This window comes from Muntiacus reevesi, chromosome 3 (assembly GCF_963930625.1).
Source record: "Muntiacus reevesi chromosome 3, mMunRee1.1, whole genome shotgun sequence".
Lineage (NCBI taxonomy): Eukaryota > Metazoa > Chordata > Mammalia > Artiodactyla > Cervidae > Muntiacus > Muntiacus reevesi.
The window spans coordinates 204,546,487-204,560,791 of record NC_089251.1 but is presented as its reverse complement, the minus strand read 5'-3'; positions in this window follow the sequence as shown (position 1 = coordinate 204,560,791).

Here is a 14,305-nt window from a genome sequence, read left to right as displayed (position 1 = left end):
ATGAAATAAACATGAAAACCTTATGAACATCCCTGCCAAGGCCAGCTCCCAGGAGAAGATAAACTAACAATATCTATCTGAATTATTCTATTTTTCTGTTGTTTCTCAGGTATCTTGACATTTAAAATACTTAAATATTTGTGAGCAAGAGTTTTGATATTCACATAGCCTGAGAATAGGAAGGACAAGAGAGAATGGGCAAAGGACAAGTGTGGAGACAGAAATTGAAAACCACAAAATAACTGAACACAAATGATAAGTGAAGGTATATGAGAAATCTATTCATGACCTAAATCCATTACAAAAGGTTAGTGTGGGGCAGAGATAGTATGATTTGAGGGTAGTGTTGTTATTGTGTAGTTTTTCCTGAACTATATGAATTCTACAATCAGTTCAATTCAGTTCAGTCACTCAGTCGTGTCCTACTCTTTGCAACCCAATGGATGCAACACAATAGGCATCCCTGTCCATCACCAACTCTCAGAGTTTACTCAAACTCATGTTCATCAAGTTGGTGATGCTATCCAACCATCTCATCCTCTCTTGTCCCCTTCTCCTCTTGCCTTCAATCTTTCCCAGCATGAGAGGCTTTGCCAGTGAGTCAGTTCTTCGTATCAGGTGGCCAAAGTATTGGAGTTTCAGCATCAGCATCAGTCCTTCCAATGAATATTTAGGACTGATTTCCTTTAGGATGGACTGATTGGATCGCCTTGCAGTCCAAGGGACTCTCAAGAGTCTTCTCCAACACCACAGTTCAGAAGCATCAATTCCTCAGCGCTCAGCTTTCTTTATGGTCCAACTTTCACATCCATACATGACTACTGGAAAAATCATAGCTTTGACTAGATGGACTTTATTGGCATAGTAATGTCTCTGCCTTTTAATATACTGTCTAGGTTGATCATAGCTTTTCCTCCATGGAACAAGTGTCTTTTAATTTCAAGGCTGCAGTCACCATCTGCAGTGATTTTTGGAGCCCCCCCACGCAAAAAAATGTTTGCCACTGTTTTCACTATTTCCCATCTTTTTGCCATGAAGTGATGGGACTGGATACCATGTTCGAGTTTTCTGAATGCTGAGTTTTAAGACAACTTTTTCACTCACTTCTTTCACTTTCATCAAGAGGTTCTTTAGTTCCTCTTCACTTTCTGCCATAGGGTGGTGTCACCTACATATCTGAGGTTATTGATATTTCTCCCGGCAATCTTGATTTCAGGTTGTGCTTCATCCACCCTGGCATTTCGCATGCAAGACTGCCTGACCCACCTCTTCAGAAATCTGTATTCAGGTCAAGAAGCAACAATTAGAACCAGGCATGGAACAACAGTCTGTCTCCAAATAAGGAAAGGAGTATGTCAAGCCTGTATATTGTCACCCTGCTTATTTAACTTATTTGCAGAGTACATAATGAGAAACTCTGGGCTGGATGAAACACAAGCTGGAATCAAGATTGCCAGGAGGAATATCAATAACCTCAGATATGCAGATGACACCACCCTTATGGCAGAAAGTGAAGAACTAAAGAGCCTCTTAATGAAAGTGAAAGAGGAGAGTGAAAAAGTTGGCTTAAAACTCAACTCTCAGAAAATTAAAATCATGGCGTTTGGTCCCATCACTTCATAGCAAACAGATGGATGGACAATGGAAACAGTGACAGACTTTATATTTTTGGACTCCAAAATCACTGCAGATGGCAACTGCAGCCAGGAAAGTAAGACACTTGCTCCTTGGAAGGAAAGTTATGACCAATCTAGACAGCACATTAAAAAGCAGAGACATTACTTTGCCAACAAAGGCCCATCTTGTCAAATCTATGGTTTTTCCAATAGTTATGTATGGATGTGAAAGTTGGACTATAAAGAAAGCTGAGCACTGAAGAATTGATGCATTTGAACTGTGGTGTTGAAGAAGACTCTTGAGAGTCCCTTGGCCTGTAAGGAGATTCAACTAGTCCATCCTAAAAGAAATCAGTCCTAAATATTCATTGGAAGGACTGATGCTGGTGCTGAAACTCCAATACTTTGGCTCCCTGATGCAAAGAACTGACTCACTGGAAAAGCCTCTGATGCTGGGAAAGATTGAAGGTGGGAAGAGAAGGGAGTGACAGAGGATGAGATGGTCGGATAGCATCACCAACTCAATGGACATGAGTTTGAGTAAACTCTGGGATTTGGTTATGGACAAGGAGGCCTGGCATGCTGTAGTCCATGGGGACACAAAGAGTCAGACATGACTGAGCAACTGAACTGAACTGAACTCTGCATATAAGTTATATAAGCAGGGTGACAATATACAGCCTTGACGTACTCCTTTCCTTATTTGCAACTAGTCTGCTGTTCCATGTCCAGTTCTAACTGTTGCTTCTTGACCTGCATGCAACTTTCTCAGGAACCAGGCCAGGTGTTCTGGTATTCCCATCACTTGAAGCATTTTTCACAGTTTCTTTTGATCCACACAGTCAAAGGCTTTGGCATAGTCAATAAAGCAGAAGTAGAGGTTTTTCTGGAACTCTTGCTTTTTCAATGATCCAACGGATGTTGGCAATTTTATCTCTGGTTCCTTTGCCTTTTCTAAATCCAGCTTGAACATCTGGAAGTTCACAGTTCATGTACTGTTGAAGCCTGGCTTGGAGAATTTTGAGCATTACTATGCTAGCATGTGAGATAAGTGCAATTGTGTGGTAGTTTGAACGTTCTTTGGCATTGCCTTTCTTCAGTATTATCTTCCCTGGTGGCTCACATGGTAAAGTGTCTGCCTACAGTGTGGGAGACCAGGGTTCGATCCCTGGGTTGGGAAGATCCTTTGAAGAAGGAAATGGCAACCCACTCCAGTACTCTTGCCTGCAAAATCTCATGGACAGAGGAGTGTGGTAGGCTACTGTCCATGGGGTCACAAAGAGTCGGACACGCTTGAGCGACTTCACTTTCATTTTTCTTCAGGTTTGGAATGAAAACAAATTTTCCAGTCCCATGGCCACTGCTGAGTTTTCCAAATTTGCTTGGATATCGAGTGCAGCGATTTACAGTATTGTCTTTTAGGATTTAAAATAGCTCAATTGAAATTCCAACGCCTCCCCTAGCTTTGTTCATAGTGATGCTTCCTAAGCCCAACTTGTCTTCACATTCCAGGATATCTGACTCTAGGTGAGTGATCACACCATCGTGGTTATCCGGGTCATTAAGATCTTCTTTGTATAGTTATTCTGTGTATTGTTGTCACCTCTTCTTAATATCTTCTGCTTCTCTTTTAGGTCTATACCATTTCTGTCCTTTATTGTGCCCATCTTTGCATGAAATGATCCCTTGATATCTCTAATTTCTTGATGAGATCTCTAGTCTTTCCCATTCTATTATTTTCCTCTATTTCTTTTCATTGATCACTGAGAAAGGCTTTCTTATCTTGTTATTTTCTAAAGACCTTCACGGAAGCCTTATGGTGGTAGTTAAGTGCTAAATTATGTCCCATTCTTCCAACCCTATGGACTGTATCCCACCAGATTTCTCTGTCCATGGGATTTCTCACGCATGAATACTGGAGTGGGTGCTATTTTCTTCTCCAGGGGATCTTTCTGACCCAGGAATTGAACAATGGTCTCCTGCATTGCAGGCAGATTCTTTTCTAACTAAGCCACCATGCAAGCCTACAGGTAGGCCTATTTGCCCATAATTGTCACAGAGGTCAGTTGAACTTCCAGACATGGGCTCTCCATCCAGCTGCAAAAATAATCCTGAGCATCTTTGTAACTATCTTTGAGGGATACTCAGAAACATGTAGAGATTTCTCACTCTAGCTAGGAGTTGGAATGCATCCTGATGACTTCCTGGACACAATGCTGTCCTTGTTCTTTCTCACAACCCCAGAAACTCCCCTCCTACATTCTTTTAGTTGTGGTACACAAGATATTCAGTCTTCATTGTGGCATGAAAGATCTTCAGTTACAACATATGGGATCTAGTTCTCTGCCCAGGGATAGAACCTGGATCCCTTGCATTGGGATTGTGGAGTGTTAGTCACTGGACCAACTTTCTTACTCTTTCTAAGGAGCTTTCTTATCTCAGTCACATTCCTGCTGGATCTTTCATACTCAACATTTCATCCAGACCTGTCCAGACCCTGGGTTTTTGTTCTAAGTCACAATCTCTATGTTCATTCCTGTCCTGCCACTGAATAACTCTTAGTAAGTTATTGAAGAAGCAACAAATACTTACATTCCTTTGGAAAGTCAATATAACCTGTATGGGGAAACAAAGGGAGAATGTAGAAATGAGAAAAATAAAATAAACAGATATAAAGGCTATTTTCTAATCATATTCTGAGAGGAAGGACTCAAGTGATATCTTTTTCTTAAAAGTGTTCCATAAGTTTTCTTTTTAAAAATATTATATTTTAAATCTAATGATCGATGTGTGGTCAGTCACTCAGTCCTGTCTGACTCTTTGCCACCTCACAGACTGTAGCCCTCCAGGCTCCTCTGCCCATGAAATTTTTCCGTGCAAGAATACTGTAGTGGGTTGCCATTTCCTTCTCTAGGGGATATTCTTGATCAGAGATCAAAACTGCATCTCTTGCATCACCTTCAGTGGCAGGTGGATTTTTTATTGCTAGTGCCACCTGGGAAGAAAATGCATGCCAAATAACAGTCCTTTAAAGTTTTGTAAAAAGCCTTTGAGAAAGAAACAGAACTTAATTCTAGGTTAAGGACAGATTTATTCAATGCTTTTTATCTGCCTGAGGGTTAACTATATGAGAGCTACCCCGGTGGCTCAGACGGTGAGGAATCTGCCTCCAATGTAGAAGACCCAAGTTCGATCCTGGGGTTGGGAAGATCCCTTGAAGAGGGGAATGGCAACCCACTCCCATATTCTTGCCCAGAGAATCCCTTGGATAGAGTGGCCTGGCAGTCCATGGGGTAGCAACTTGCACTAACTATATGAAGCCCAAATAGTAAGAGAAAAATATCAAATATTCAGGAATTTTTAAAGACATTATCAAGAAAATTCTTATTTTAAGTAAGATTGGTCAAGTCCACTGACAAGTAGGAACTTCATAACCAAGACCATCATGGTAAGACCTATCTAAGTTTTTTATAGGATTAAAATTCTTCATTTCTCTGTATTCCATTTCCATTTCAGCATTAGTGGTGAAACTTAGAAAACTCAAAGAGCTTGTGTGCATGTGCTTTTTAGAAAAAGTAATCAAAGCATCATGGAATAAGGGGACTATACATCATTCAGCACTTCTTTAAGGTTACCAAGAATCCCAAATGACAACATAGTGGCCGAGGCTAAGAGCTAAGGCCCATATTGTCAGTCTCTGTACTTGTTCTAGGACTGAGGTATGATTCAAGTCCGTATATCTCTAGGTCTAATCTAATGATAAAAAAAGAAAACCCAAACCATACCTCTAAATGCACACTCTGTGGAATAATCCTTACTGTTAGCATCCCTGCTGCTGCTAAGTCACTTCAGTCGTGTCCGGCTCTGTGCGACCCCATGGACCGCAGACTACCAGGCTCCTCTGTCCCTGGGGTTTTCCAGGCAAGAGTGCTGGAGTGGGGTGCCCTTGCCTTCTCTGACTAGCATCCCTAGACAATGTATTATCTAGACCCTTAATGAGTACTTTAGTCATGCAAGATGTCCCAAATTAAATCACTATCTGTTCTCATCTCTTTCTCAAGAGCTCCCTTTCCTTTCCTCCCCTAACTTCAATTCTGATGAACCTATCTTCATAAGTTAAAGAGATAGGAAAGACTGAACTGTGTTTTTTTATAATATATTTGCTCCTCAGATGGTGGTTATCTTTAATTCACAAATGATATGTGTGTGTGTGTGTGTGTGTGTGTGTGTGTGTGTGACTATTGTGCCATTAACTGAAGATTGCTTGGCACAAAAATTGACAATTTATTTATGCACCCCTGTATTAAAAATACTGTGAAACAAAGAATATCTTTTTAAAAATTTACATCTCTTACCAAGCAACCAGATTTTACTCTTTTATGTTTTGTTTATTTACTTATTTTTACTATTCTGGCATTACCACATACTTATCATTCTTCCAACTTGTTTTTTTTTCCTTTTTTAACATGTGTGTTATCTAAGAATAACACAAACTGTCTGAAGCTTAAAAGTCACATTATTTTGAACACCACAGAACGATTGCTAACAAATATTTTTTCAGTATGTTGCTACTGAAATACCACATACAAGTTAGATGTTGTGTAATGCATATGTCAGGATAGAACCTTATGCTCACAGATTGTGAAAATATAATTTCTAACTTCAACAGAATAGAAACAAGATACCTATTTTCAGAGTGTAAATTCATATGGGAGCACTGACAAAATGACAGATATTAAAATGGGTCCTGTATTCCAAGTGACAGCCTCAGCTAACATAGAACTTTTAAAGTCAGGACAAATCACTAGGAAATACTGCCATTTTTTTTTTTTTTTCTTCTCTTTTCATTATTTCTTCCAGTATGTTCTACATGATATTTTAAAAACCAAATCTAAACAAATTTTTATGCTATTATTTTCATGCTGATCTTAACTAAATATAGTAATTCAATAATTAATGTGTACAGATATAAGAATTCTTATTAGGCCTTGAATTTTACAGATAAAATCAAAAAACCTCCTATCAAGGACCTTAAAACACTGGTCTCATCAGTTTAGCATATTCACTGTACATTTTTAATTTTTTGAATGTGTTTATTTTTAAAATTCCCAACATTAACAGTCCTTATTTGTCATTATTCTGAAATTAGTGATTCACATAATGTCCCACCATAGGAGTTAACTTTGATCCAATCATTTCAATACATTTTGAATTTGAATACCTTTATTAACCTAAAAAAAAATCTGTGGAGTCCCACATCACAAATGAACACAATTTCTCATTTATTTAGTATACATGTCCAAGAAATATTCAGAGCTCTTTTCCCAGGATTATTATTTCTAGGCAAATGTCTTCTATCACTTTGCCCAGGGTTCTATGGTAATAATAGCTGGTGTTGTCTCTGTAGCAAACTGATATGATTAATTAAATTTTTACATATTATGTTCAGGTAAGATGACCACATGTTTATGGAAATTTGGATGTTTCTCTCCAATTACTCTAGAATATTTACTAAATTAATATATGTATTAATGTATATCTTAAAATATGTAAATATTTTAAAATTTAAATTGACATATAGAAATATATACGTGTTTAATATTTATACTTAAATACACACATATTTGAAAACTTGAATTGGCATCAAACTCTGTACATAGAAACCTGTGTGTGTATGCTTAGTCGCTCAGTCCTGTCTGACTCTTTGCAATCCCATGGACTGTAGCCTACCAGACTCCTCTGTCCATGGGATTCTCCAGGCAAGACTACTGGAGTGGGTTGCCATTTCCTCCTCCAGGGGATCTTCCCAACCCAGGGATCGAACCCAGGTCTCCCACATTGTAAGTGGATTCTTTACCATCTGAGCCACCAAGAAAACCATAAAAACCTACCGAATAGCAAAATCAGGAAGCAATTATGCTAATGGCCATTATAATAGTAGAAGACTAAAGGAAAAACAAACAGTCATAATATAAACTCTGGGTACCTTCCAATTTTGCTTGTTCCTCTCCAGAGCAAAAACAACAAATATTCAGGACTTAGATATGTGACCCACTGTGAAATACCTTGGAAAGAATGAAAAATAATGTTTTATTAAATCCAAGTCCACTTCTGTCATAGATAAATCAATTCTCAACAGATATTTCCTTCAATGAGTATGATTAGACTATGGAAAATTCCCTAACATAGGGAAAGACCACAGAATTTATGAAGAATTATTCTAATTACATCCTTACAAGGGTATTTGCATAATTGAAAACAAAATGTTAGAAAATATCTTTGATTTGTGCCCTCAGAGAGAACGAAGAGGACATAGTTTACACAAAATTATTTCCAGTAGACATGAGAAAGGGAGAATTATAGGAAAGAATTAAATTTAGAGACATAAAAGCCGCAAAAGTAAGTTTCTTAGACTCTGGAAAAGCTAAATTCTATAGATTAGCCAAATGATTAAGTGAAGGATAAATTTGAAAATTCTATGCCATTCATGAGATGACAGAGTTCAAAATGTCAAGGAAGTATACAGTTTACATGGAATGCCAGATGTTAAGGTCCAGAGCAGTAGCGACTAAGAGTCTCTACTCTTAGTAGACTTACAAGAGTTTTCAAAGTAAAAACTGCTCAGAGTCTTGTGCTGTTCTGTGCTCTGGTTAAGTCACTTCTGTTGTGTCTGACTCTTTGTGACCCCATGGACTGTAGCCTTCCAGGCTCCTCTGTCCACGGGATTCTCTAGGCAAGTATATTGGAGTAGGTTACCATGTCCTCATCCAGGGGATCTTTCTAAGCAGGGATCAAATTGGAGTCTGTTGCATCTTCTGTGTTGGCAGTCAGGTTCTTTACCACTAGCAAAACCTGGGTCTTAACAGTGCTAATAAAAAGGAAGCCCATAGAGTTCATATAAAGCTATAAATGTAAGATGCTTATTCATAAAGGGTTACTCACTCTTCTAACCTGTAGAAGAGATATCAAGCTAATCTTAAATTAACTTTGTCCATATTTACAAATGAATTATAAAGAATTACAAGTTGCATAGGTTTGAAGGAAAAATGTGATATATTTTGATTAAAAATCAATCAAACTTTAATTATTACAGAAAGACCAACAAACAAAAAAGCCTTATAAATGCAAGTGCTCAAAAATGAAACAAATAGTGAGCTTCTAGAATACTAGTCTTATGTTAAATAAGAGTAACAAGCAAGAGGGTATTAAAACAAATGATTATATTTTAAATTTTCAAAAATTAAAGAATTATAAAATGACTTTAAATAATTGGTTCAAACTTCTAAATTCCTTTATTAAAAGGACTAATTCAGGACTTCCCTGGTAGTACAGTGGTTAGGACCCCTCGCTCCCTCTGCAGGAGGCACAGGTTTGACCAAAGGTCAGGGAATTTCCCCATGCTGTGAGATGTGGCCAAAAAAAAAAAAAAAAAAAACTACTAAAAGGGTCAATTTAATGAGACAATTTTTTTTTAAGAGAGAAAGAGGAAAAGGTCACTGGCAATCTATTTCTAAATATATATATATATATTCTAAATATATATATATATATACACACACACACACACACACACACACACACATATATGTTTCCCTGCTCAGTTGGTAAAGAATCTGCCTGCAATGCAGGAGACTCTGGGTTGATTCCTGAGTGGGGAAGATTCACTGGAAAAGGGATAGGCTATCCACTCCAGTATTCTTGGAGTGGCTCAGTGCATAAAAAATACACCAGTATTCTCTGGTGGCTCAGTGGGTAAAGAATCTGCCTGCAATGTGGGAGACCTAGGTTCAATCCCTGGATTGGGAAAATCCCCTGGAGAAGGGAACAGGCTACCCACTCCAGTATTCTGGCCTGGAGAACTTCACGGACTGTATAACCTATGGGGTCACAAGGATTGGACACAACTGAGCAACTTTCACTTTCAATTAGAAAAGATTTTTTAAAGAGAGAGAGAGGAAAAGTTCAATGACAATCCACCCCTAAAAAAAAAAAAATTAAATATTTGCAAGTGGAAAAGGAATAAACTACTTCTGCAGGCTAACAAAACCAAGAATGTTTCCAGTTTAGACACAAGTATTGTTCTCTTTTCCTTGGTAAAATACCACTAAAATTACATTGAATTGTTGGATTTAATTTTTTTCTTTACTAAAAAGATCTATAAGAGATGGGCCATAAGTTGCACAAGATATTTCAATAAATTTACACTAAAATAAAAGATAGTAGAAGTTTTCTAACATGAAATGGAAATGAAACAGTAGTCTGACAAGAAACAGTGTTCTTTACAGAATATCCGGAGGCTTGAGCAGGCCAAATGGAGAGTTGGAGTGAGGAGATGGGGATAAGTTAATTCAAATCTGTATGTTTAAGTTCTGTGATAGTTGTCTCCCCACAACAACGTACAACCTCTCTGCTTACCTCTTCCTGCATTTCTAAGTATGTTGTATCTGAGTTAAAATGGAGGGATTATTTTTCAAAAAAGCAGAAGCATCTACACAGAAGAGGATTTGATAGCTTAGATGTATGAAAAATGTCACCAAGAGGTTTTAATAGATATTCAATCAAATTCCACTCATATGAAAACATTTTATATATATATAAATATAAAGAAACATACCTCTCAGTTATTAATAATAAATAGTATCCAAAGAAGTTTTCATGTCAACACACGGCTAAAACATAATTAAGAATTCCAGATCAAAGGAATTGCAGTTCCTTTGGATGGTTGGATGCGGGTGATTAGGTTGGTTGGTGATCTCTGAAACCTCTGAATGATGTACCTAATTTGAAGTAATGTCGTTCTTAGAACAGTGTAGGGATGGGGCCCCAAATCTTAGTGGCTTAATACATAAAAGTTTGTTTCTGGTTCATAAACAGTTGAATGCAGGTGATTTGTGTGTGACCTTCTATCTTGTGACTCCAGTGACTCCTTCTAGTAAGATCTCAAAATTTTCTGTTGGATTTCCTGTGGTATGTTGGATGATAGCAACACATCAAGACTGATGCATCACATGAAGCTTTTATTGGCTATATGCATCTGCTATATATACCTGTATTCTATTAGTCATAGCTCTCATTATTACACCTATCTTGGAAATGAAACATATTTTTGTGCACAAGTAAGTAAAAAAAAAATAATTGTAGAAAAGAATCCAATTTCTGTCACAGTTACAAAAAGTAAAATTATTAACATCTTTAGCAATTACTGATTTGCAAAATTGATAATTTGAAGCAAAAATGGTATAAAACTGCAGGTTAAACTAGCATATACTACTAGTAAGAATATTTATTATCATTTCCTTACATTATTTAAAGAAAGGTCTTAACATTATTACCTTTCTGTTTTCAGCATTAATTTTAGAAATTTAAATAATCCAAAGCAGAATTTTAGAAGCAAGTGTACTTTCCAAGACATGATAAGAAAAATCTATGCAAAACAGTAAAAATGAGAGACAACAATAAAATATAAACTAATATTTAAAAAAAAAAAAAAAAATACCTCAGAATGCTAAAACCTGAAAATTCAGGAAGCAGTTCAAGATGTCAGCGTAAGAAGAACCCAGACTTACTTCTTCCCATCAGCACAACAAATGCACCCTACATTTGGATTAATTCCCTCTCAAAGGAACCTGAGAACTAGCTGAACACCTGTCCATGACAAAGGATGAAAAGGACCTCACTGAGACAAGTAGAAGAGGCAGAGAAACATTCTCACCAAAACCTCACACCCCAGCATAGTAGCACGTGGTAGGGAAGGATCTCAACCACGCCACTTCTCCCAGAGGAGCCAACAGATTGGTGCCTCACGTTGGGAACCCTCATTCAGAGGACCTACACCAAAAAGACGAGCCCTAAATCATCCGTCTCAGTACACCGATGAAGCGGACATCCAAGGGTCCCAACGTGCGCATATATATGGAATTTAGAAAGATGGTAACGATAACCCTATATGCAAAACAGAAAAAGAGACACACATGTACAGAACAGACTTTTGGAGTCTGTGGGAGAAGGTGAGGGTGGGATGTTTCGAGAAAACAGCATCGAAACATGTATATTATCTAGGGTGAGACAGATCACCATCCCAGGCTGGATGCATGAGACAAGTGCTCGGGCCTGGTGCACTGGGAAGACCCAGAGGGATTGGGTAGAGAGGGAGGTGGGAGGGGGGATCGGGTTGGGGAATACATGTAAATCCATGGCTGATTCATGTCAATGTATGACAAAACCCACTATAATATTGTAAAGTAATTAGCCTCCAACTAATAAAAATAAATGAAAAAAAAAAAAGAAAAAGAAAACAGACTCCTCCCTAAAGGGCTGGCATGTGGGCTCACTTGCTCTAAGACCCAGCAAAATTGCAACAGTTTGAAAAATTTCAAGATTATATGTGAAGTAGAGACATTTGAAAATCTCAAATCACGTGCTGGAGGGGCAGGGGATGTTGAAGACAGTCCCAGGGGATGGAGACGCTGGCAGACACTAGCTGCACTCCCCACCGAGGCTGCTGGCACAGGCAGGTGAGCTCGGATGGGGAAGCAATCACAGCACTGACCTGAGGCCCTGCTGCAGCCAGAGATCTCAGAGGTTGTAGTACTCCCTGCTTCTTGGCTGGGACAGGCACAAACAGTCCAGCATTCTCCTGCTATCTAGCTGACATCTGAGTTTGGGCAGCTGCAACACTCCTCTCCCTCTGGCTGAGGCTGGCAAGCCAGACATCAGACCAAAACACATCCCCAGTCTTCCTGTGAAAAAGGCCTATTTGCTTATCCTGGAGCTTTACCCTGAAGGACAAGCTCCAGGTTACCACACATCTTAAGGATAAGGTATGTGTGTGCACTCAGTCATGTCCAACTCTCTGTGACCCCCATGGATGATATAACCTGCCAGGCTCCTCTGTCCATGGGTATTTCCCGGGCAAGAATACTGGAGTGGGTTGCCATTTCCTCCTCCATAGAATCTTCCTGACCCACAGATCTAACCTTCATCTCTTGTATCTCCTCTGCATTGGCAGGCGGGTTCTCTACCGACACCAACCGTGCCGCCTGGGAAGCCCAGCACATGTACACACACAGGATAAAGAGGCACTCTCAGGGAATGTAAGCAGGGGGACAGCATCCTTGTGTCTAAGACACAGGCTGAGAAAGAAAAACCAGAGCGCTGATCAAATCTCACAAGTCTACCATGCCTTTGCAACATGTTTTCCTCATATGAATTAGTAATCACCCTTCCTGGAACACGTTTCTCTCTTCATCTGTGGGATACAAAGAGCTTATGGTCAAGTAGACATAGTTTCTTATCCATGATGTCATTAGGCATTTATATCCTACTGTTATGGACTGCATATTTGTGTTCCTTCAAATTTCATATGTTGAAACCAAATAAGTCCCCACTGTCTTGCACACCTTCCCTACAAGAAGGTATGTGGAAGTAGAGCCTTTGAGAAATAATTATAACTAGAGGAGATCAGGAGGGTGGAATGGGATTAGTGCCCTTATAAGTGTCACTGAAGAGCTTACTTTTTCTTTCTTTTCTTTTCTTTTCTTTTTTTTTTTTTGCTCTCTGCCAAACAGCAGGTTCTGCCTGGAATATGAAGGCCTTCAAATATTGTTATACAAATGAATGAATCACCAAGTTAATCATGGAGAAATGGCCTTTCAGATCATGATTTTTATTTTGAAATATCCTTTCCTTTGACTCTATAATTTTTGGCATCCTTTCAGATTTCAAAGAAGGGCTCAACAGTTGTAGTCAGTTTCTTTGTTCCACATAATAATAGCTGACTGGAAGTCCTCTTCCATGGAAAAGAGAATCTTCTCTGGGCAGATAAGACATAATACTGGAAGAATAATATTTGATGGTGAAACAACAGGGCTGTTGTTAAAGCCAATAATTCATTGGCACAAATATTTAAATGTAGAGTATAAATTGTCAGACCTCTTTCTTGTCATGCTTTTTAATAGGAGTGAGAATGCAGGTGTTAGAGTATTGAAGCAACTCTGCAGGGTTTAAGGGCACAAAATAATCAATTGAAATAACAAAAAAAGCTAATTGACTGGGTGCTGTGACTATAACCAGATAATGAGTGTTATTTTTGTTTAATGAATTTAATTCACATGGTTACAGAAACACAGAAATCTCAGAAGTATCTGCAGGAACTATATCTCTCTCTTAGCTGGTGTTCTAATTCTTCTATAAGTGGTCAACGAATTTGTGTTCCAATACCTCCACTTATGATGTCACATTATCTCTTGAGACACTGCTTCTCCTTTTGGTCAACTCTAAGAACAATAAAATTCTTAAAAATTTGTAACTAAATTTTTCCATTCCATCAAGCATTAAACTTATCTTTATCACTTTGAATCACAAAAAGTAAAGCAAGCGACTCTTGTTTCTCTTTGCTTTCAGTCATTGATGAAGGTGAAGGAGGAGAGTGAAAAAGCTGGCATAAAACTAAATATAAGAAAAAAAAGAAACTAAGATCATGGCATCCGGCTCCATTAATTCATGGCAAATAGAAGGGGAAAAGGTGGAAGTAGTGAGAGATTTAGTCTCTTGGGCTCTAAAATCACTGTGGATAGTGACTGCAGCCATGAAATCAGGTGAAGATTACTTTTTGGAAGGAAAGTTATGACAAACCTAGACAGTGTGTTGAAAAGCAGAGACATTACTTTGCTGACAAAGGTCCATACAGC